Genomic DNA, 18,523 nt, shown 5'->3' on the forward strand with positions numbered 1-18,523 from the left:
AAGGAGAGCCATGCCACACAGGGGCACCCCCACATAGGGGAGCCCCACATGCAAGGAGTGTGCCCTGCAATGAGAGCCACCCCACATGAAAAAAGCACAGCCCACCCAGCAGTGGTGCTGCACACAGAGAGCTGACACAGCAAGATGATGCAACAAAAGGAGACGCAGTTTCCCAGTTCCACTGGATAATGCGAGCAGATGCAGAAGAACACACAGCAAATGGACACAAAGAGCAGACAATGGGGGAAGGGGAGAGAAATAGGTGAAATCTTGCAAAGGGGGCATTATTGGGACATAAAAAAATTGGAATATAAACATAAGCTTTATATTGATGTTAAATTTCCTGAACTTGAGAACAGCACTTAAGATGATTACATAAGTGAATACCTTTGTTCATAGAAGATATACATGAAAGTATTATGTGTTCAAGGAATATGATATGTGTAACCTGCTCTCAGATGTTTAGTTAATAGATAGATAGGCAGGCAGACAGGCAGGCACACAGAATGGTACAATGAAGATGGCATAATGTTAAAAGAGGTGAATCTGGGTATCTGGGGTGCAGAAGTTCTCTGTATGGAGTTTGTATTATTTTTGTAAGTTTCTATTTTGTATTATTTTTCTACACTTGAAATTATTTCAAAATTAAAAAGAAAATGAACAGAGTCTCAGGGCACAAAGAATCTAACAATTGTATTATAGGAGTTCCAGAAGAAGAGAACAAAAAGAATGGAACTGAAAAGAGTATTCAAGGAAACACTTGGCTGAAAACCTCCCAAATGTTACACAAGACACAAACTTACAGATTGAAGAAGCTGAGCAAACTCCAAAGAAATCAACACCTGGACACATAATAATTAATTTTCTGAAAACTAAAGACAACATAAAATATCATGAAAGTAGTTAGAAATGACACATTAACCACAGGACACCAATTTAAATGATAGATTTCTCACCAGAAACTATGAAAGCCAGAAAGAAGTGGCACATTTTTCGAGTGTTGAAAGAAAAGTACCATCATCAGCAAACTCTACTCCCAGTGAAAATATCGTTCAGGAATAAAGAGAAAATAAAGGCATTCTCAGATGAATGGAAACTACAAGACTTTGTTACTAGAAGACCCACTGTTAAAGATTGGCTAAATAAAGTTCTTCAAACAGATAGGAAATGAGCAAAAAGAAGCATCAGGAAGGAAAAGCAATGGAAAGAGCAGGAATATGAATATAAACAAAACGGAATCCTTTTCTTCATAGGCTTTATAAATCATATTTTATGAATAAAACAAACATCATATCACTATCTGATTCTTGGATAGTGATATTTAAAACCAGGGAAGGTAAAGGGAACTAAATGGAAGTAAGGATTCCATATGTCATGATATGGGGTAAAATGTTTGTATAAGTCAACTAATTAAATTGTTTTCCAGAAGAAAACAACAGAAAAATCAATGAAACAGGAGGAGGGGCAACATGACATCAGAGTAAGGAGCTTCAAGAGTCAGCTTAACCTACAATGCAGTTAGTAATCACCCAGAGCTATCTAAAGTATCCTGCAACATCCTTGGAAGAATGGAAGAAGGAGACTGCCCATCTGCAGTGATGATTCATGAGTAGAGCACTCCACGCTATGGAGATTGGTGCCCATCCCCCACCAACAGTGCAAGCTGCCTCAGGAACTATTCTCTGGCTGAAGTTGGAAGCTCCATTTCCCAAAAATGGGGAAGGAAGATATAGTTGGGCATCAACTTCAGCTATTGATTAGTAAATCTGACTGTCTAAAGTCTCATCCTCAGAACACCTAAAGTTTGAACCTGCCCAAGTCAGAAAGAGACTGGTAGCCTCCATTTCAACTCTGCCTCTGGCATAAGGGAAACCAGGGCTGATTGAAAAATCACAGTGATGGAAGGGATCAGCTTCTTTCCATCCAGGTCAGATTGCTGCTCCAGCCTGGGCTCCAGCCCCACCTCCAGCAGGAAAGAAGCTGAGGGGACCTGCACTAGTCTCTCCAGGCAACTATAGAAATTTTCAGCCCGAACAGACTAGATTTTTGGAGACCTGTGGGCTCCATTACCACCCCTGATAGAATAGGAGTGGTGGAGGGGGGGGGTTTCCTCAGCCTCTCCAGGCAGCAGCAGGTGCTTTTGGCCAGCACAGACTGGATTGTTAGACAACTGTGCCTCCATTCCTGCCCATGATAGGACAGGAGTGAAGCAGTGTTTCCTAAGCCTCTCTAGGCAACTGCAGGCACTTTGGTCTGCATGGACTAGATTATTGGGCACTCCTAGAGCTCCATCTCCACCCCTAGCAGGGGAGTTGGGGGGGAGGGGACAATTCTTCACCAGTCTACCTGGGCAACTGCGGTTAGTTTTAACCAGCAGAGCTTAGTTTTCCATGCATACCTGCAGCACCATACCCACCCTGAGCATGGGAGGAAGAGGTATAAAGGTTCCTCAGTCTCTTTGGGCAACTAGAGTCTTGGCCTGCATGTCTTGGGCTACTGCACATGTTTGCTGCTCTGTTCCTATCCTGGCAGGGTAGAAATGTGGGAGAGGCTTCACTGGTTCCTGGGCAACATGGGAAGCTTCAGCCTCCATGGCTTACAGTACCAACTGAATCCTTGGCTCCTATTATGCAACTAGCAAGGGAGAAAGGGCAAGAAACAGATGAAAAAGAGCTGAAAATTTTCAGATTAGCTAAATGTGAATCTATAAGATTCCAAATTAAGTTGAATCAAGGATCAAAGATGGGCTGTAACACAAAGTTAATCAAATAGAAGCCCTAGAGTAAAGAGAGAAACTATCCAGAATAAATATATCTAGTAAACCAGATGCCAAGACACCAACAAAAAATTACAGTCCATGCCAAGAAACAGGAAGATGGCCCAGTCAAGGGAACAAACTAAGTCATCAGTTTAGAGAAGTTGAGACAACTAATCATATGCTCAAAGAAATCACCTTAATAAATTCAATGAGATGGCTAAAGAGATTAAGGATATTATGAAGATATTGGATGAGCACAAAGAAGAATTTGAATGCATACATAGAAGAATAGGAGATCTTATAGCAATGAAAGTCACAATAAATGAAATTAAAAATACACTGGAAGTATATAACAGCAAATTTGAAGAGGCATAAGAAAGGATCAGTGTGCTTGAAGACATGGCCTCCAAAAACAAATATACAAAAGAACAAATGAAAAGGCATTTGACAAAATACAGCACCCCTTCCTGATAAAAACACTCCAAAAGATCGGAATACAAGGAAACTTTTTGAACATGATAAAGAGTATATATGAAAAACCTAAAGCCAACATTGTTTACAATGGCGAAATCCTGAAATCCTTCCCTCTAAAATCAGGAACAAGACAAGGATGCCCATTGTCTCCGCTCCTATTTAACATTGTCTTGGAAGTACTTGCTCGAGCACTGAGACAAGAACCAGATATAAAAGGCATTCAAATTGGAAGGGAAGAAGTCAAAATTTCATTATTTGCAGATGACATGATCCTATATATAGAAAACCCTGAGAGATCTACAACAAAGCTCCTAGAACTCATAAATGAGTTTAGCAAAGTCGCAGGTTATAAGATCAATGCGCAAAAATCAGTAGCATTTCTGTACACCAATAATGAGCAAGATCAGGAGGAAATCAAGAAACAAATACCATTCACAATAGTAAATTAAAAAATCAAATACTTAGGAATAAATTTAACTAAAGAGGTAAAAAACTTATACATCGAGAACTATACAAGATTGTTCAAGGAAATCAAAGAAGACCTAAATAAATGGAAGAATATTCCCTGTTCATGGATAGGAAGACTGAATATTATTAAGATGTCTATCCTACCAAAACTGATCTACACATTCAATGCAATCCCAATAAAAATCAACACAGCCTTCTTTAAGGAACTAGAAAAACTATGAAATTTATTTGGAATAAAAAGAGGCCCCGAATAGCCAAAGACATATTGAAAAAGAAAAACAAAATAGGAGGAATCACACTTCCTGACTTCAAAACATACTACAAAGCTACAGTAGTGAAAACAGCATGGTACTGGCATAAGGAGAGACACACAGACCAATGGAATCGAACTGAAAGTTCAGATATAGAACCTCATGTATATAGCCATATAATATTCGATAAAGCCACCAAACCCTCTCAACTGGGAGAGAATGGCCTATTCAACAAATGGTGCCTGGAGAACTGGATAGCCATATGTAGAAGAATGAAAGAGGATTACCATCTCACACCTTACACAAAGATCAACTCAAGATGGATCAAAGACCTAAATATAAGAGCCAAGACCATAAAGACCTTAGAAAGCAGTGTAGGGAAACATCTACAGGACCTTGTAATAGGAAATGGCTTCATGAATATCACACCAAAAGCACGAGCAGCAAAAGAACAAATAGATAAATGGGACTACCTCAAAATTAAAGCCTTCTGCACCTCAAAGGAGTTTGTCAAGAAAGTAAAAAGGGAACCCACACAATGGGAGAAAATATTTGGCAACCATATATCTGATAAGAGACTTATAACTTGCATATATAAAGAACTCATATATCTCGAAAACAAAAAGATAAACAACCCATTTAAAAAATGGGAAAAAGATTTAAACAGACACTTCTCTAAAGAAGAAATACAAATGGCTAAAAAGCACATGAAAAAATGCTCCAAATCCCTAGCTATCAGGGAAATGCAAATCAAAACTACAATGAGATACCATCTTACTCCCAGAAGATTGGCAGCCATGAAAAAAACAGTAGAATACAAATGCTGGAGAGGATGTGAAGAAAGGGGAACACTCATCCATTGCTGGTGGGAATGCAGAAGGATCCAACCATTCTGGAGGACAGTTTGGCAGTTTCTCAAAAAATTATCCATAGATTTGCCATATGACCCAGCAATACCACTGCTGGGTATATACCCATCAGATCTGAAAACAAGGACACAAACCAATATATGTACACCAATGTTCATAGCAGCATTGTTCACCATTGCCAAAAGTTGGAATCAATCCAAAAGTCCATCAACAGATGAGTGGATCAATAAAATGTGGTATATACACACAATGGAATACTACTCAGCTGTAAGAACCAATACACTACAATCGCACGTGATAACATGGATGAACCTTGAGAATCTTATGTTGAGTGAAGCAACCCAGGCATTGAAGGACAAATACTATATGACCTCAATGATATGAAATAAGCCTCAGAGAGCTAGAGTCTGGAAAAGTGGCTTACTGAAAATCGGGGGGTGGAGGAAGGATGTGAGTTAATGTCTGTAGGGGTGGAATCTGTGACGAGCTGGGGGTAAGTATGAGCACAAAGAAGGGACAAAATGGGGGCAAGGGGTTACCTTCGGGTGGGGTTTTCTGGGTTTTAGGGGGGCTGGGGATGGGAAGAGGGGTAATATGGTCCAAGAAATAGTGGGAGGGAGGGGCAACATACAAACATGGGAGAGTGCCAGAAGTTCGTTGAGAACTAAATGTTGAGTAAAACGTATCAAAGTATAAGTAGGAGGGTTACCTGGTTAGGACGCTCAGGGGGTATGGTCTGATGCGGGACGGACTCCGGAGGGAATAGCTGAAGGCTCATTTTGCCAAGGTGGGTTCTACCATTGGGTGGGGTGGACCCATATCCTGGGGAAGACTAATGCCGTCAAATAGAGAGAACTGTATCTCTCTCGTGAGAAAGGACGGCTCCCAGGGCATTAGATTGGCAGGCGTTGTGGGCCCTAAGGGGAGGGGAAAATGGACATGCAATGGATGGAACAAAGGTAAATAAGGGGGCAAAAGAGGAGTTATGTGAGAGTACACGAGGATGAATATAAAACAGCTAATATTACACCAAAAACATATAGGGGACGACAGACTAATAATGAAAACCATAAGACAAAACATAGGATAACTAAAAAATTTAGAAAACTGTACAACCTAAAGTATGGACCACATAGTAAGCACAAATGTTACCTTGTTTGAAAACTATAGTTTCGGAATCTGTACATCAGTTTCAGGAAATATGATATGAATAAGTTAAAAGATTATTGCTGTGGAAGGGAAAAGGTTTTATGGTGGATCTGGGGAAATACTGTATATTGTATATATGAATTTTGGTGATCTAAGACTCTTGTGAAGCTGACATTATGTTGGGATTCACTTTACGGGAAGTTTTGGATCACAGAGTGGTTCAACAATGGCAGCGGAGTAATACTGATATGGGATGTTATTGACAGGATATATATGGTTGACAGGGAGTTATACAGGGCATATGCCCAGGGTATATGGTAATGTCCATATATACTCATAGTGGAAACAATTAAAAACAACAGCTGGGGGGGGGTACTGGGCTCCTGGCCAGGGGGTCACTGTTGTGGGCCCTGGGAGAGCAGCGGCAATCCTCCAGGTGCAACGGCAAGAACCAGGAAGGAAGGAGGGCCCAACAGTGGGCTCTTGATACCAATGGCTACACTTTTGAGCCTATGCACCTGCAATAAGAACAAGGCCTAGAGTAGCATTGTGCCTGGGGGTTTCCTCCTGACAGCCTTCATGTTACTCAAATGTGGCTACTCTCACAGCCAAACTCAACGTGTAGATGTGATGCATTCCCCCCAGCGTGGGACACGACACCCGGGGATGAGCCTCCCTGGCACCGAGGGATCACTACCACATACCAGCTGAAGAAGCAACTAGAAAATGACCTTGAATTAAAGATTCAACGCAGAACAGCAGAATATACCTGTCTACATATAATAACATGACTTTGGGAAGCGGTTTGACCTAATGTAAGGGGGAAATGGAAAGGAGAAATAAGATTATAAGGCTGTGAGTCTCTAAAAAAGAGTCTGGAGGTTGTCAGAAGGAATACCCCTATGTACAACTGAACAGAGTCTAAGAGACAGATAAGGTAGATACAACCCCAGGTATTGGTTCTTTTGAGGGATAAAGAGACCCACGGGTTCTATGGTCATGGCAGAAGGGGTTCACTGCCATGACAGATGGCCCTTCTTTGGAGCTGGTGTTTCTGCGTGATGGAATTGGACTCAGAGGGGATCTCTTTTCACAAGACTTGCATGCTACTTTATTGGAATTGTAGTTGGTGCTGGGCTTAAGATATATGTAGGGGATTTGAATCTCTGGACTGATAACATGACACCCAGGCCCAGAGCCTCAACAGACTTCAGCTCCTACACTTTGACTTATTGGACTTACTCCACTCAGCTAACATGGAGTTGAAGAAGGTCAACCACCACAACATGGAGCCTAGAGTGTCTACAACTAGAAGCGGGAAGAGTGCATCCAGTACCCATGTGGAATCTAAGCCCTCACTTGACATAGGTGTGCAATGGACACAACCAATCCAATGTCCACAGAGAAAATGTGGAATGGGTGTGGGAACGGTAGCCATGGGGGCTGCTGGGTGTGGGGAACGGGAGGAAGAGATGAGATGTGGAGGCGTTTTCGGGACGTGGAGTTGTCCTGGATAGTGCTTCATGGACAATTACGGGACACTGTAGATCCCCCCAGGGCCCACTGGATGGAACGAGAGAGAGTCTGGGCTATGATGTGGACCATTGACTATGGGGTGCAGTGATGCTCAGAGATGAACTTACCAGGTGCAATGGATGTATCACGATGATGGGAGAGAGTGTTGCTGTGGGGGGAGTGGGGGGCGGGGGCAGTGGGGTTGAATGGGACCTCATATATTTTTTTTAATGTAATTAAAAAAATAATAATAAATAAATAATTAAAAAAAAAAAATGGCTGCAGCCCCAGCTGACCATGAGACCACAACCAGAACCACCCTGTGAGGCCACCTGTAAATACCAGGCCCACAAAAATGGCATGAGATGCATTATTTTTCTGCAAACCTACAACTACTCTAATAAAAAATATAAGTTAAAAAAAAAAAACTACATGAGATAACAAATATTTGTTGTTTTAATCCACTAATTTCTTGGGTAATTTTTTACACAGCATTAAATAACTAATATACAGGAAGTGGACTTGGCCCAGTGGATAGGGCATCCGTCTACCACATGGAGGTCCACAGTTCAAACCCCAGGCCTCCTTGACCCATGTGGAGCTGGCCCATGCACAGTGCTGATACACGCAAGGAGTGCCGTGCCATGCAGGGGTGCCCCCATGTAGGGGAGCCCCACACACAAGGAGTGTGCCCCGTAAGGAGAGCCGCCCTGCACTAAAGAAAGTTCAGCCTGCCCGAGAATGGTGATGCACACATGGAGGGCTGACACAACAAGATGACACAACAAAAAGAAACACAGATTCCTGGTGCCACTGATAAGGATAGAAGCAGTCACAGAAGAACACACAGTGAATGGACACAGAGAACAGACAACTGCGGGTGGAGAGGAAAGAAATAAAAAATAAATCTTAAAATTAATTAATTAATTAATTAATTAATTATACAGCTACATAATCCATTATTCTGGGAATAGGGCCTAGCAATGAGTGTTTTAACAAGCCCTCCAGGTGATTCAGATAGACACTAAAGTTTGAAAACTAGACCGAGATGGGGTTGACAAACTTCCATAAAGAGCCATACAGTAAGTTATATCTTAAAAGCCATATAGTTCTTGTCACAATTAATTAGCTCTGTCATTACAACATGAAAGCAGCCACAGACAATACATAAACACGGGGGCTTTTCTGTGTGCCAATAAAACTTTATTTACAAAAACAAGTGGCACTAAATGACAGTATGCCAGAAGTGGGATGTCTGTCACAGTGACAGCGCTGGCACACTGTGGCCTTTAAGATGGCAGCAGGCCTGCAGTAGGAGCACCACTCTAGGTTGCCATGCAGGCATGTGGAGCAGGACAGTATCACTGTACTGCACATGAACCTCACTGAGACGGCAATCAGGGCACCAGAGACCTACCAGGGCCACAAGAATTTAATTCCTTTTTCACCTTCGATTCAGTTCCAAGGGCTCCAAGGACTCATCAAAATTCCGAAAAAGTGATCTCCCCAATGAAGTACATAACTTTAGCTTTTATTTGTCAAATGTGGGTAAAGACAATCCTCAAGGCGGCTTTGACTGCATCCAGCAAACATTCTCCAGCTCTGGAGCCTCCCAGCTCAAATGTATGGGATTTAAACAAGATTAAAAAAAATTAATTTGTGCAACAAACAACTGGTATCAGATGACACAAGAAAGAATGATCCAGGCAGAGAAGAAATCCCACAACCATAGCACAGAAGTTATCAAACCATATATGGTTATCAAGCCATATACATAGGAAAAAGAGTGCAAATTCGGAAAGCAGCTCAAGATGTTTCAGATGCAGTACCTAAGAGAAAAAGGTCAACTCCCATGAACCCTACAAATACAATTTAAAAGACACACAGCAGCAGCAGTGCTTCTCAGCAGCCATATAGGGACAAAGTGATTCACTACTGGCACTGAAGGCCTACAAGAAACCTTAGCTGCTTGCTCCACTGCAGAAAGATGGCATCAATTAAAAAGACAAGAATTTCCTCAGAGCAATTCTGAAATAGGTAGTCAATCTGAATCCTAAGGTCCTCTCACATACCTTAAAAGATTATGTTTTAAAGAGCCTCGAAGAGAGAAGCAGACTTGGCCCAGTGGTAAGGGCGTCTGTCTACCACATGGGAGGTCCACGGTTCAAACCCCGGGCCACCTTTACCCAGTGTGTCCAGTATGGAGCTGGACCATGCACAGCGCTGATGCACGCAAGGAGTGCCCTGCCACACTGGGTTGTCCCCTACGTAGGGGAGCCCCACACGCAAGGAGAGCGCCCCATAAGGAAAGCTGCCCACCGTGAAAGGAAAGTGCAGCCTGCCCAGGAATGGCGCCACATACATGGAGAGCTGACACAACAAGATGATGCAACAAAAAAAGAAACACACATTCCTGTGCCACTGACAACAGAAGTGGACAAAGAAGATGCAGCAAATAGACACAGAGAACAGACAACCGGGGTGGGATGGGGGAGGAGAGAGAAATAAATGAATAAATATATATATATAAGAGGTTCCCATATATCTCACACCACACCACACCCCACTCCTCCCACATTAACAACCTCTTTCATCATTGTGGCACATTCATTGCATTTGGTGAATACATTTTGGAGTACTGCTGCATCACATGGATATTAGTTTACATTGTAGTTTACATTCTCCCCAGTCTATTCAGTTGGTTATGGCAGGATATATAATGTCCAGCTTCTGTCCCTGCAATATCATTTAGGACAACTCCAAGTCTCGAAAATGCCCCCACATCACATCTCTTCTTCCCTCTCCCTGCCCTCAGCAACTACTATGGCCATTTTCTCCACATCGATGATAAAATTTCTTCAATTGCTAGAGTTACAACAGCTCTATAATAGAATACCAGTAAGTCCACTCTAATCAATATTTTATTCCTCCATCCTGTGGACCCTGGGATAGTAATGTCCACTCCACCTTTAAACCTAGAGGGGGCTTAGATCCCACATGGCTGATGGATGTGATTCTCCTACTTGCAGTTGTAGGCACTCTCAGTTCCCTGTCGTGGGGGCTGACCATATTCACCTCCCTGTTAGTTGGCCTGGGTAAGTCCAATGAACCAGAGAGTAGGAGTTACAACTCTGCTTAGGCTCAGGACCCAGCTGGCACATGCCCAGTCCAGAGCTTCAAGTTTCCTGAGTATACACCAACCCCAGTACCAACCACGGGTTCAGTAAAAGTGACAGAAGAGGCATGTGTAGAAAGGTCACATCTGAGTCCAACTCTATCACACTCAGGAACACAAATTACAAAGTAGGGCCCGCTGACAAGGCACTGAACTCCAGGGCCATCTGCTATGACCATAGAGCCTGTGTGTCTCCATAGCTCTCAGGAGCAACAGTACCTGGGATTGTATCTAATTGTATCTACTTTGGCTCTCTCTGGGATCCTGCTGAGATGTGCATAAGCACGACCCCTCTGATGACCTCCCAACTCTTTTTTGAAGACTCTTAGCCATATAATCTCATTTGTCTTTATCAATATTCCCCTTTTATTCAAGGTCTTTTTCTAATTGCATCATTAGCTAGTGATTGGTAGTAATCCCTTGTCACCAGGGAGGCTCATCCCTGGGAGTCATGTCCCATGCTGGGGGTAAGATAATGCATTTACATGCTAAGTTTGGCTTAGAGAGTGGCCACATTTGAGCAACATGGAAGCTCTCAGGAGGTAACTCTTAGGCACTCTGCAGCTCTAGGCCTAGTTAAAATTTCAGGCATGCAGGCTCATAAGCATAGTCATCAGTATCAAGGGCTCATCTTTGGACCATCCTTCTTCACTGGTCATTGCCCTTGCACTTGGGGGATTGTTGCTGTTCCATGTATATAGGGTATATAAAAATGTTCAGATATTTGTTGGGTATTTTCACACTAGTTAGAGTTACAAATGATAACTGAGGTAGTGCTGAGTTCTTAGACTATGAATTCTAACTCCAATTCCCCTAGCACTCAGAAGGCCAGGAGACTCAAGACTACCTTCTAACAGTTTTAGTCAAAATGGTAGTTATCCATTTATGAACCCCCTCATCATGACTCTTCTACCTTCCACTTACTTGTTAAGTTTATTTCTCTAAGATGTAAAGCCTTCCAATTGCTCCTATGCTGGTTGAGCCTTGAAATCCTACAGGTTATGTGGTCAACTCCTACTCTCCTGTTCCTAGGGCCTTTCCTGGACATCTAACAAAATGACAGTGATTGACCAGTCCCAGCCCCAAAGCAAGGGATATCTCCAACTGCAAGCAAAACGATTTCATTCCTCTGCCCCATAATATCTATATCCTTTCTCAGCCTGAAGCAGTCAGAGGGGACATCATCCCAAATGCCTCAAGACTGAGGAATGAACAAAAATAAGGTGGTGGGGGGAGTGCAACTGCTAACTAAAGTAGATTTATTGTTATTGTGGTTATCATCTTATTTTAACTGAGTGTAACAATTTATATAAAAATAAATTTTTAAATTTAAAAAAACAGTAGTATCTACTAAGAGAAAGAAACTAGACAAAAGGTACTACATATTGTTTGACTCCATCTATGGAAAATAGAAATAGAAATAAATTAGAAAAACAGAAACAGAATAGCAGATGTGTATGGCAGGGGAAGCATAGAAAGATTGAGAGGTAATTTTTAAGGGGTAGAGCTTTTTTCCTTTGTTTTTTGGTTTTTCATTATTATTATTATTATTATTGGAATGATGAAAATGCTCTAATAATGACTGAAGTGATAAATGCGCAACTACATGATTACACCAAATACCAATAATTGTACACTTTGGATGAACTGTATGCTTTATCAGTACGTACCAATAATACTGATTTGTTTGGAAAAAAATAAAGAAATGACACTGAGACTGTCGAGGGAACTTGACAAGTTAAATAACTCCAGTCAAGTTCCAATGAAGGAGTTAGAGAGCTGTGCTGCCTCAAAAGAGTCTTCCTCAACACCTGCACTCCCAGATTATTTGATAAAATATATTGTTATTGTCTCCTATGAGCAATGCCAGAATTACAGGGATGACTTCAATGCCAAGTATTATGAGTACAGGGCCTTGCAGACCAGCATGGAGACTGTCGCTAGAAGATTTATCAGACTTGGTGCAAAATGAAAGTACCTTTCTCTGAGCTCAAAAAAGCATCAGAATGTTCATGAAGTTTTACAAGAGTATCAGAAGATCAAGTAGTCTAGTCCCAATTACCAGGAAGAAAAATACAGATGAATTTTCATAATAAGCTGGCTCATATTAAAAGACTAATAGGCAAATTTGACCAACAGCAAGCAGAGTCACGGCACTAGAACTCTGCTGGGCCAGAAGATGAGAACAAAGTTAAGTCTATTTAGTTAAAATTCCAAATGAGTTGCATGAAGATTCCAAAAGGATGAAATTTCGCCTGTTGAAAGTTTCAGTATTAGTAAACTTGAGTTCCCTTTCTTTTTTCCCACTTTACTTTGCTTCCTTGTATTTTTGAAGCTTTTTCTGGTCCTGTTTTTCCCCTAAAGACTTGTGTTTATGTCAATAGGAAATCTTTTATTTTAGGCAGATAGTGGAGATACAGTATCTATATGTCAAGTCATTTTTTTTTTCATCAAAAACTTATGTTTGTCACTAGGAATTTTTTTGTAAGATATTGGGAACCCAATTCTCACACTTCAATGTTGTGTGCATAAAAAAAAAAAAAAATAATAGCATCCAAAGTCAAATGCTTCAGGATAAACATAAACCTATTTTCTGACCCTTCTTAATGTGAACTCTTTGCAATAAGTTGTAGAATGATTAGAAATGCGCACAAAATACAAAAAATAAAGTATATATGTACGTACATAGATATACATACACATATGTATATAAAGGCTGACTTGATCTAGAACAGTAAATCTGCCTGCAAGTTAACTCCTCATTGCAATGGTTGCCTTAAGGTGTTTACTAGTTGAGTACATAGTGTGGTTAAACATAAGCTACACCGCTTCCCACTTGATTAGAGCAACAGGAAGCACACCTACCAGCGTCTGAAGAGTGTGCTTGAACTGTGTGTGTACAGGTTATGTGGATGTGAGCAAGCATCAGAAAAAAAGCTGCAACTCCTAGAAGACCAAATGCTAAGGTTAAATAACTGACAGATGCTACTACAGGGTTTTTTTTTTCCTGTCAAATTGTTACTTTATTGCAGAAGACAACATATTTCATTTCAACAGTTTGTCAGCTTTAATAATGTTAGGTAAAATCATTATGTTATTAAAATGAAAGAGACCTACAGTTTGGGAACAAAAGTATAAAATTAAACATGCAGGTACCTACTTACATACTGCTATAATGTTTTGTTGGTTTTTTTTAGGAGGTACCAGAAAATGAACCCTGGACCTCCCATGTGGGAAGTAGGCTCAACTGCTTGAGCCACATCCTCTTCTACAAAGTATTTTTTGAAGACACATATGCAAAGAGGTTATTACCTACATGTAATATATATCTGAGGTTTTTTTGGTTTGTATGTTTGTTTTATCCTGGGCACCAGGATTATTAAAAAGCAGATATAGTTAAACATATCATACTGCGATTCATCAAAACAGCACATATTTTCATTTCATGGAGCATATATGTGACTTAAATGTTCACTTGTTTCATCATGTGGGAACATAAATTACGCGGTTAAAAATATAAGGATTTTGAAGTAATGTTAATTCAAGTTGTATTGTCATTTAGTATTGTCTTTCCAAAGTGCTGCCAGTTGAAAAGGCAAGCATTATGTTTACAAATCTGTTTTGAAATGTTTGTCAAATTTGGGGCAGTATCTTTAATAAAGATGTTTGTCTTCAGCATCCAAAAACAATAACTTTTTAAAGTGACAGAGGAGCGGGCATAGCTCAGTGGATGAGTGCCTGCTTCCCATATACAAGGTCACAGGTTCAATTCCTAGTACCTCCTTAAATAAATAAATAAAACTAGCTTCTTTATTTCAAGTAGCAACTTCCTTAATAATAATTTTTAAAAATTTATTTTTGCATCTTGGGATGTACATGTTCCTACAAGGAAAACTAGAGTATAAAACAAGGGACTGAAAACACAGTGAACTCAGGTGTGTGGTTAGTAATACAAATACAAGGAAGTTTGTTCAGAGAAAGCCTAGTGAGGCTGCCCCAGGGAGCACAGGGAGTGAGGGTGCTGGCTCCCCACCGGCGCTCTGGAGGCGGAGCTCAGGTGTGCCGGGCGAGAGCAAGCCTCACCACTGCCTGCCTGCAGCCCAACGCTCTTGAAAGGACAGCGAGATTACAGTGAACCAGCTCCCTGGGGGCACTATAGGACCCCTGAGCAATAAGCAAAAGCTCCAAACACTGGTTTCATCACTTCTTCTGTAGCTGTCATTTTGTTTGGCTCAAACTTTCTAGCACTATGAAAATGTGATAATGGCAATGGAATGTTTCCTCGGTGGGTTCTTTGTGCTGCCATATGGTTGGTTGTGTTTGATGGTCAATTTCTGATATTACCTAGCCCTAAATTTTGGCCTTTTGCAAAGCTTGGCAGCTGCATTTAGGCAACAGAGAACAGAGCTGTTGTCCCAATTATCAAAACCACTGGTTTACAGAGCAGATGTGGCTCAAGTAGTTGAGTACCTGCTTCCCACACAAGAGGTCCCGGGTTTGGTTTCCGGTGCCTCCTAAAAACAAAAAAAAAAACAAACAATAAGCAAAATAAATGAAAAAACCAACTCAGGGTTACCAACATGACTCAGCGGTTGAGCTAAGCATCAGCTTCCCACATACGAAGTTCTGGGTTCAGTCCCCAGCCCTGGTACCTCAAAAAAAAAAAAATTAGTTTAAGCCTTGGAATCTTAATCTAAGGATCATGTAATGGATTAACTGGCTGGGCAAGCTCAAGGCTTGGCTGGTTTGGAATGGCTGCACAAGAAGTATCAAAACCCCTGCTAATTACATTGGAGCTGGGCTATCAGTAGTAAATGCTTTCATATTTTTGTTTGTCAAAAGTGAAATACCAAGTAACAGACATACCACAGATACTACGCGTTAGTCACAGAACATGCAATCAACCAAACTCAAGATAACTGGTGTGAATATTACTGGTTGGATAAACTTTCTACAGTGGGAAATGGATGTGGCTCAACTGATAGAGCGTCTGCTTACCATATAAGAGGTCCAGGGTTCAGCACCCAGGGCTTCCTGGCCCTGTGGTGAGCTGGCCCAAGCACAGTGCTGCCGCACACAATGAGTATCGTGCCACACACGGGTGTCCCCCATGTAATGGAGCCCCACTAACAAGGACTACGCCCCACAAGGAGAGCCACCCTGCACAAAAGAAGTGCAGCCTGCCCAGGAGCGGCACCACACATATGGAGAGCTGACACAGCAAGATGAAGCAACAAAAAGAGACACAGATTCCCGATGCTGCCTGACGAGAATGCAAGCGGACACAGAATAATACACAGCAAGTGGACACAGAGCAGACAACAGGGGAGGAAGGGGGGAGAAATAAATAAAAATAAATCTTCAAAAAAAACCTTCTACAGTGCTACACCACACAGTGGGCTGTAGTCTCACAGTGATAGCTGGAATACTCTGGATCCACATTTGCCAGTCATTTATATCAAGGACCACAGTAGACAAAATGGTGGTAAATATGTAGTGGCAAGTCAATACGATTTTGACTATGTCTTCGTACACTTCAGTGGCATCTTTCTCGCAAGTACAGTCTATTTTTTGGCCTACTACATAGCCATGAAAAATAGTCCTAAACTATATTTTGAAGCAATCTTAGGAGGATTCCTTTGAGGAATCCTCCGGGCAATAGCTACCTGCTGTTAGCTAATCGCTAACTAATCACTCTCTAAGTGTGTGGTCAGTTTTCCAATCATCATTGCTGATCCAGGATTCATAACTCCAGTGTGGGATATCTTCGTGTTTAAGGAAATACAGAGTCCAAAATACTACCCGTTAATGATATTTATATTTTGTATCATCTTGACGGGAGGATTAGGGCCTGCTCTTTCTAAGATCTAACAATCAAAAGACCAGCAGATGGCAGCAGTGGTTAAAAGACCATCTGCCACTACAGCAACAATGTTCCTTAAAGAGTTCATTTTCAAATTATAAATGGATCTCAATCATTCTTTTTTTCACAATATATATTTATGTATTCCCCTTCCTGTCCCCCTCCCCCCCACCCTGCTTTTGCTGTCTGTATCCATTCACTGTGTGGTAGTCTGTATCTTTTTTTTTTTTAAGATGCATTTTTATTTCTCTCCCCTTCCGGCTCCCCACCCACCCACCCAGTTGTCTGCGCTAATGTCCATTTGTGGTGCATTGTTCTGTGTCCACTTGCATTCTCGGCAGCACTGGGAATTTCTGTCTCATTTTGTTGCATCATCTTGCTGTGTCAGCTCTTTGTGTGTGCAGCACCACACTCCTGGGCAGGCTGCGCTTTTTTTCGTGCAGGACAGGCTCTCCTTGCAGGCACACTCCCTGCGTGTGGGGCTCCCCTATGTGCGGGACACTCCCACATGAGATGGCACTCCTTGTGCGGCAGTACTGCGCTTGGGCCAGCTCACCACACAGGCCAGGAGGCCCTGGGTTCGAACCCTGGACCTCCTATATGGTAGGTGGACACTCTTATCAGTTGAGCCACATCTGCTTCTATTTCTTTTTTTGGTCTTCTCATTTCTTTTTTCTCTTCTAGGATTCACCAGGATTCAATTCTGGGACCTCTGATGTGAGAGGTTCCCTGTTAGCTGCGTGACCTCATTTCCTGGTTTCTGGCTCACTGCACTGGCACTAACTCACTGTGTGGGCACTCAGCTTGCCACGCAGGTACTGGCTTGCCACGTGGGCACTGGTGTACTATGTGGGTGCTGGCTTGCCACGGAGGCACTTTCTCTTCTTCTTTTTCACCAGGAGGCCCCAGGGATCTAACCATATGGTAGGCAGAAGCCCTATCACTTGAACCACACCTGCTTGCCTCAACCATTCTTCAAGTGTGTAAATGATTGTTCCCCACGAATATGAGAAACATGGAAAACTGAGTTGCAGGCAAGTAGAAAAGGGAAAATTCTTCTGATGAACTGTATATGAAGGACTTAACAGAATGATTAAAATGTCTACATTTTCACAGCATTATTTGAGAGGGCTCCTTTTACCACAATATGTAAACATTATTGCATAATCCAGAAAACCATATGGAGTCCATTTACAAAGAACTTACAGTCCAAATTTCCAACTTACTATCCTCATTAATTGAGAGAGGCAGAAATAATTTAGCAGAGAAAAACTTACTTTATAATAGAATCAATTCCAAATGATCTGGATCCTAGATAAAGAAAATGTCAAGGGTGGTAACTGAATGTTCAAAAGTCCATTTCGTTATTTTTAGTGAAAACTTACATTCACTTCAAATTAGTGTTGCCCAACTCTACCTCTCCCACCCACCTTAGCTCTAAAGATTTTTATTATCCCTAGATAAAATCCATCCTCAAAGAACAAAAAATTTTCACCATTTGAACCTCTATTATATATGTATGTATATATATAATTGCGTACGTATACACACACACATACAGAAATATACCATTCAAAATTTGGGGGAACATTCTAGAGATACTGAAGTGAGTTCTAGCTTATGAGAATGAGAATTTTAAATGGACCAACACGTCTTTGGATGTATCATTTATTATTTTTTTTCTGAAATTCCTAGAATCTCTGTTGTTAACTGGTAGTTTTCCTGTTTTTCTCTTGTATTGATTTGTCATTTCCACTAGGCAAAGGAAAATGACAGAAAGCTGGCTTTATTTATTTATGAAAACTAAACTGGAAACGCTAGTGCAATGTTTATCACAATGCTTTCCATACTCATAAGAAATCCAAATTCTACAAGCTCTCACCTGTTAGTACAGTACATTGCTGTGCAGGAGAGATAGAACAGCATTCTGCTTAAATGAATGGACTCTGGTTTAAATCATTTTTTTTTTTCAAGAAAAGAAAGAGTTTATAGCCTGGTTGG

The 18,523-nt window shown here is 41.3% G+C and overlaps 2 pseudogenes; both read left to right on the forward strand.

Moving 5' to 3' along the window:
* Nucleotides 1-1,469: 1,469 nt before the first annotated feature.
* LOC139436167 (RNA polymerase II elongation factor ELL2 pseudogene) lies at nucleotides 1,470-11,881 on the forward strand (annotated as a pseudogene).
* Nucleotides 11,882-12,364: 483 nt separating this feature from the next.
* On the forward strand, nucleotides 12,365-16,530 carry LOC101446471 (transmembrane protein 144-like; annotated as a pseudogene).
* Nucleotides 16,531-18,523: the final 1,993 nt, after the last annotated feature.

This window comes from Dasypus novemcinctus, chromosome 6, assembly GCF_030445035.2.
Source record: "Dasypus novemcinctus isolate mDasNov1 chromosome 6, mDasNov1.1.hap2, whole genome shotgun sequence".
NCBI lineage: Eukaryota > Metazoa > Chordata > Mammalia > Cingulata > Dasypodidae > Dasypus > Dasypus novemcinctus.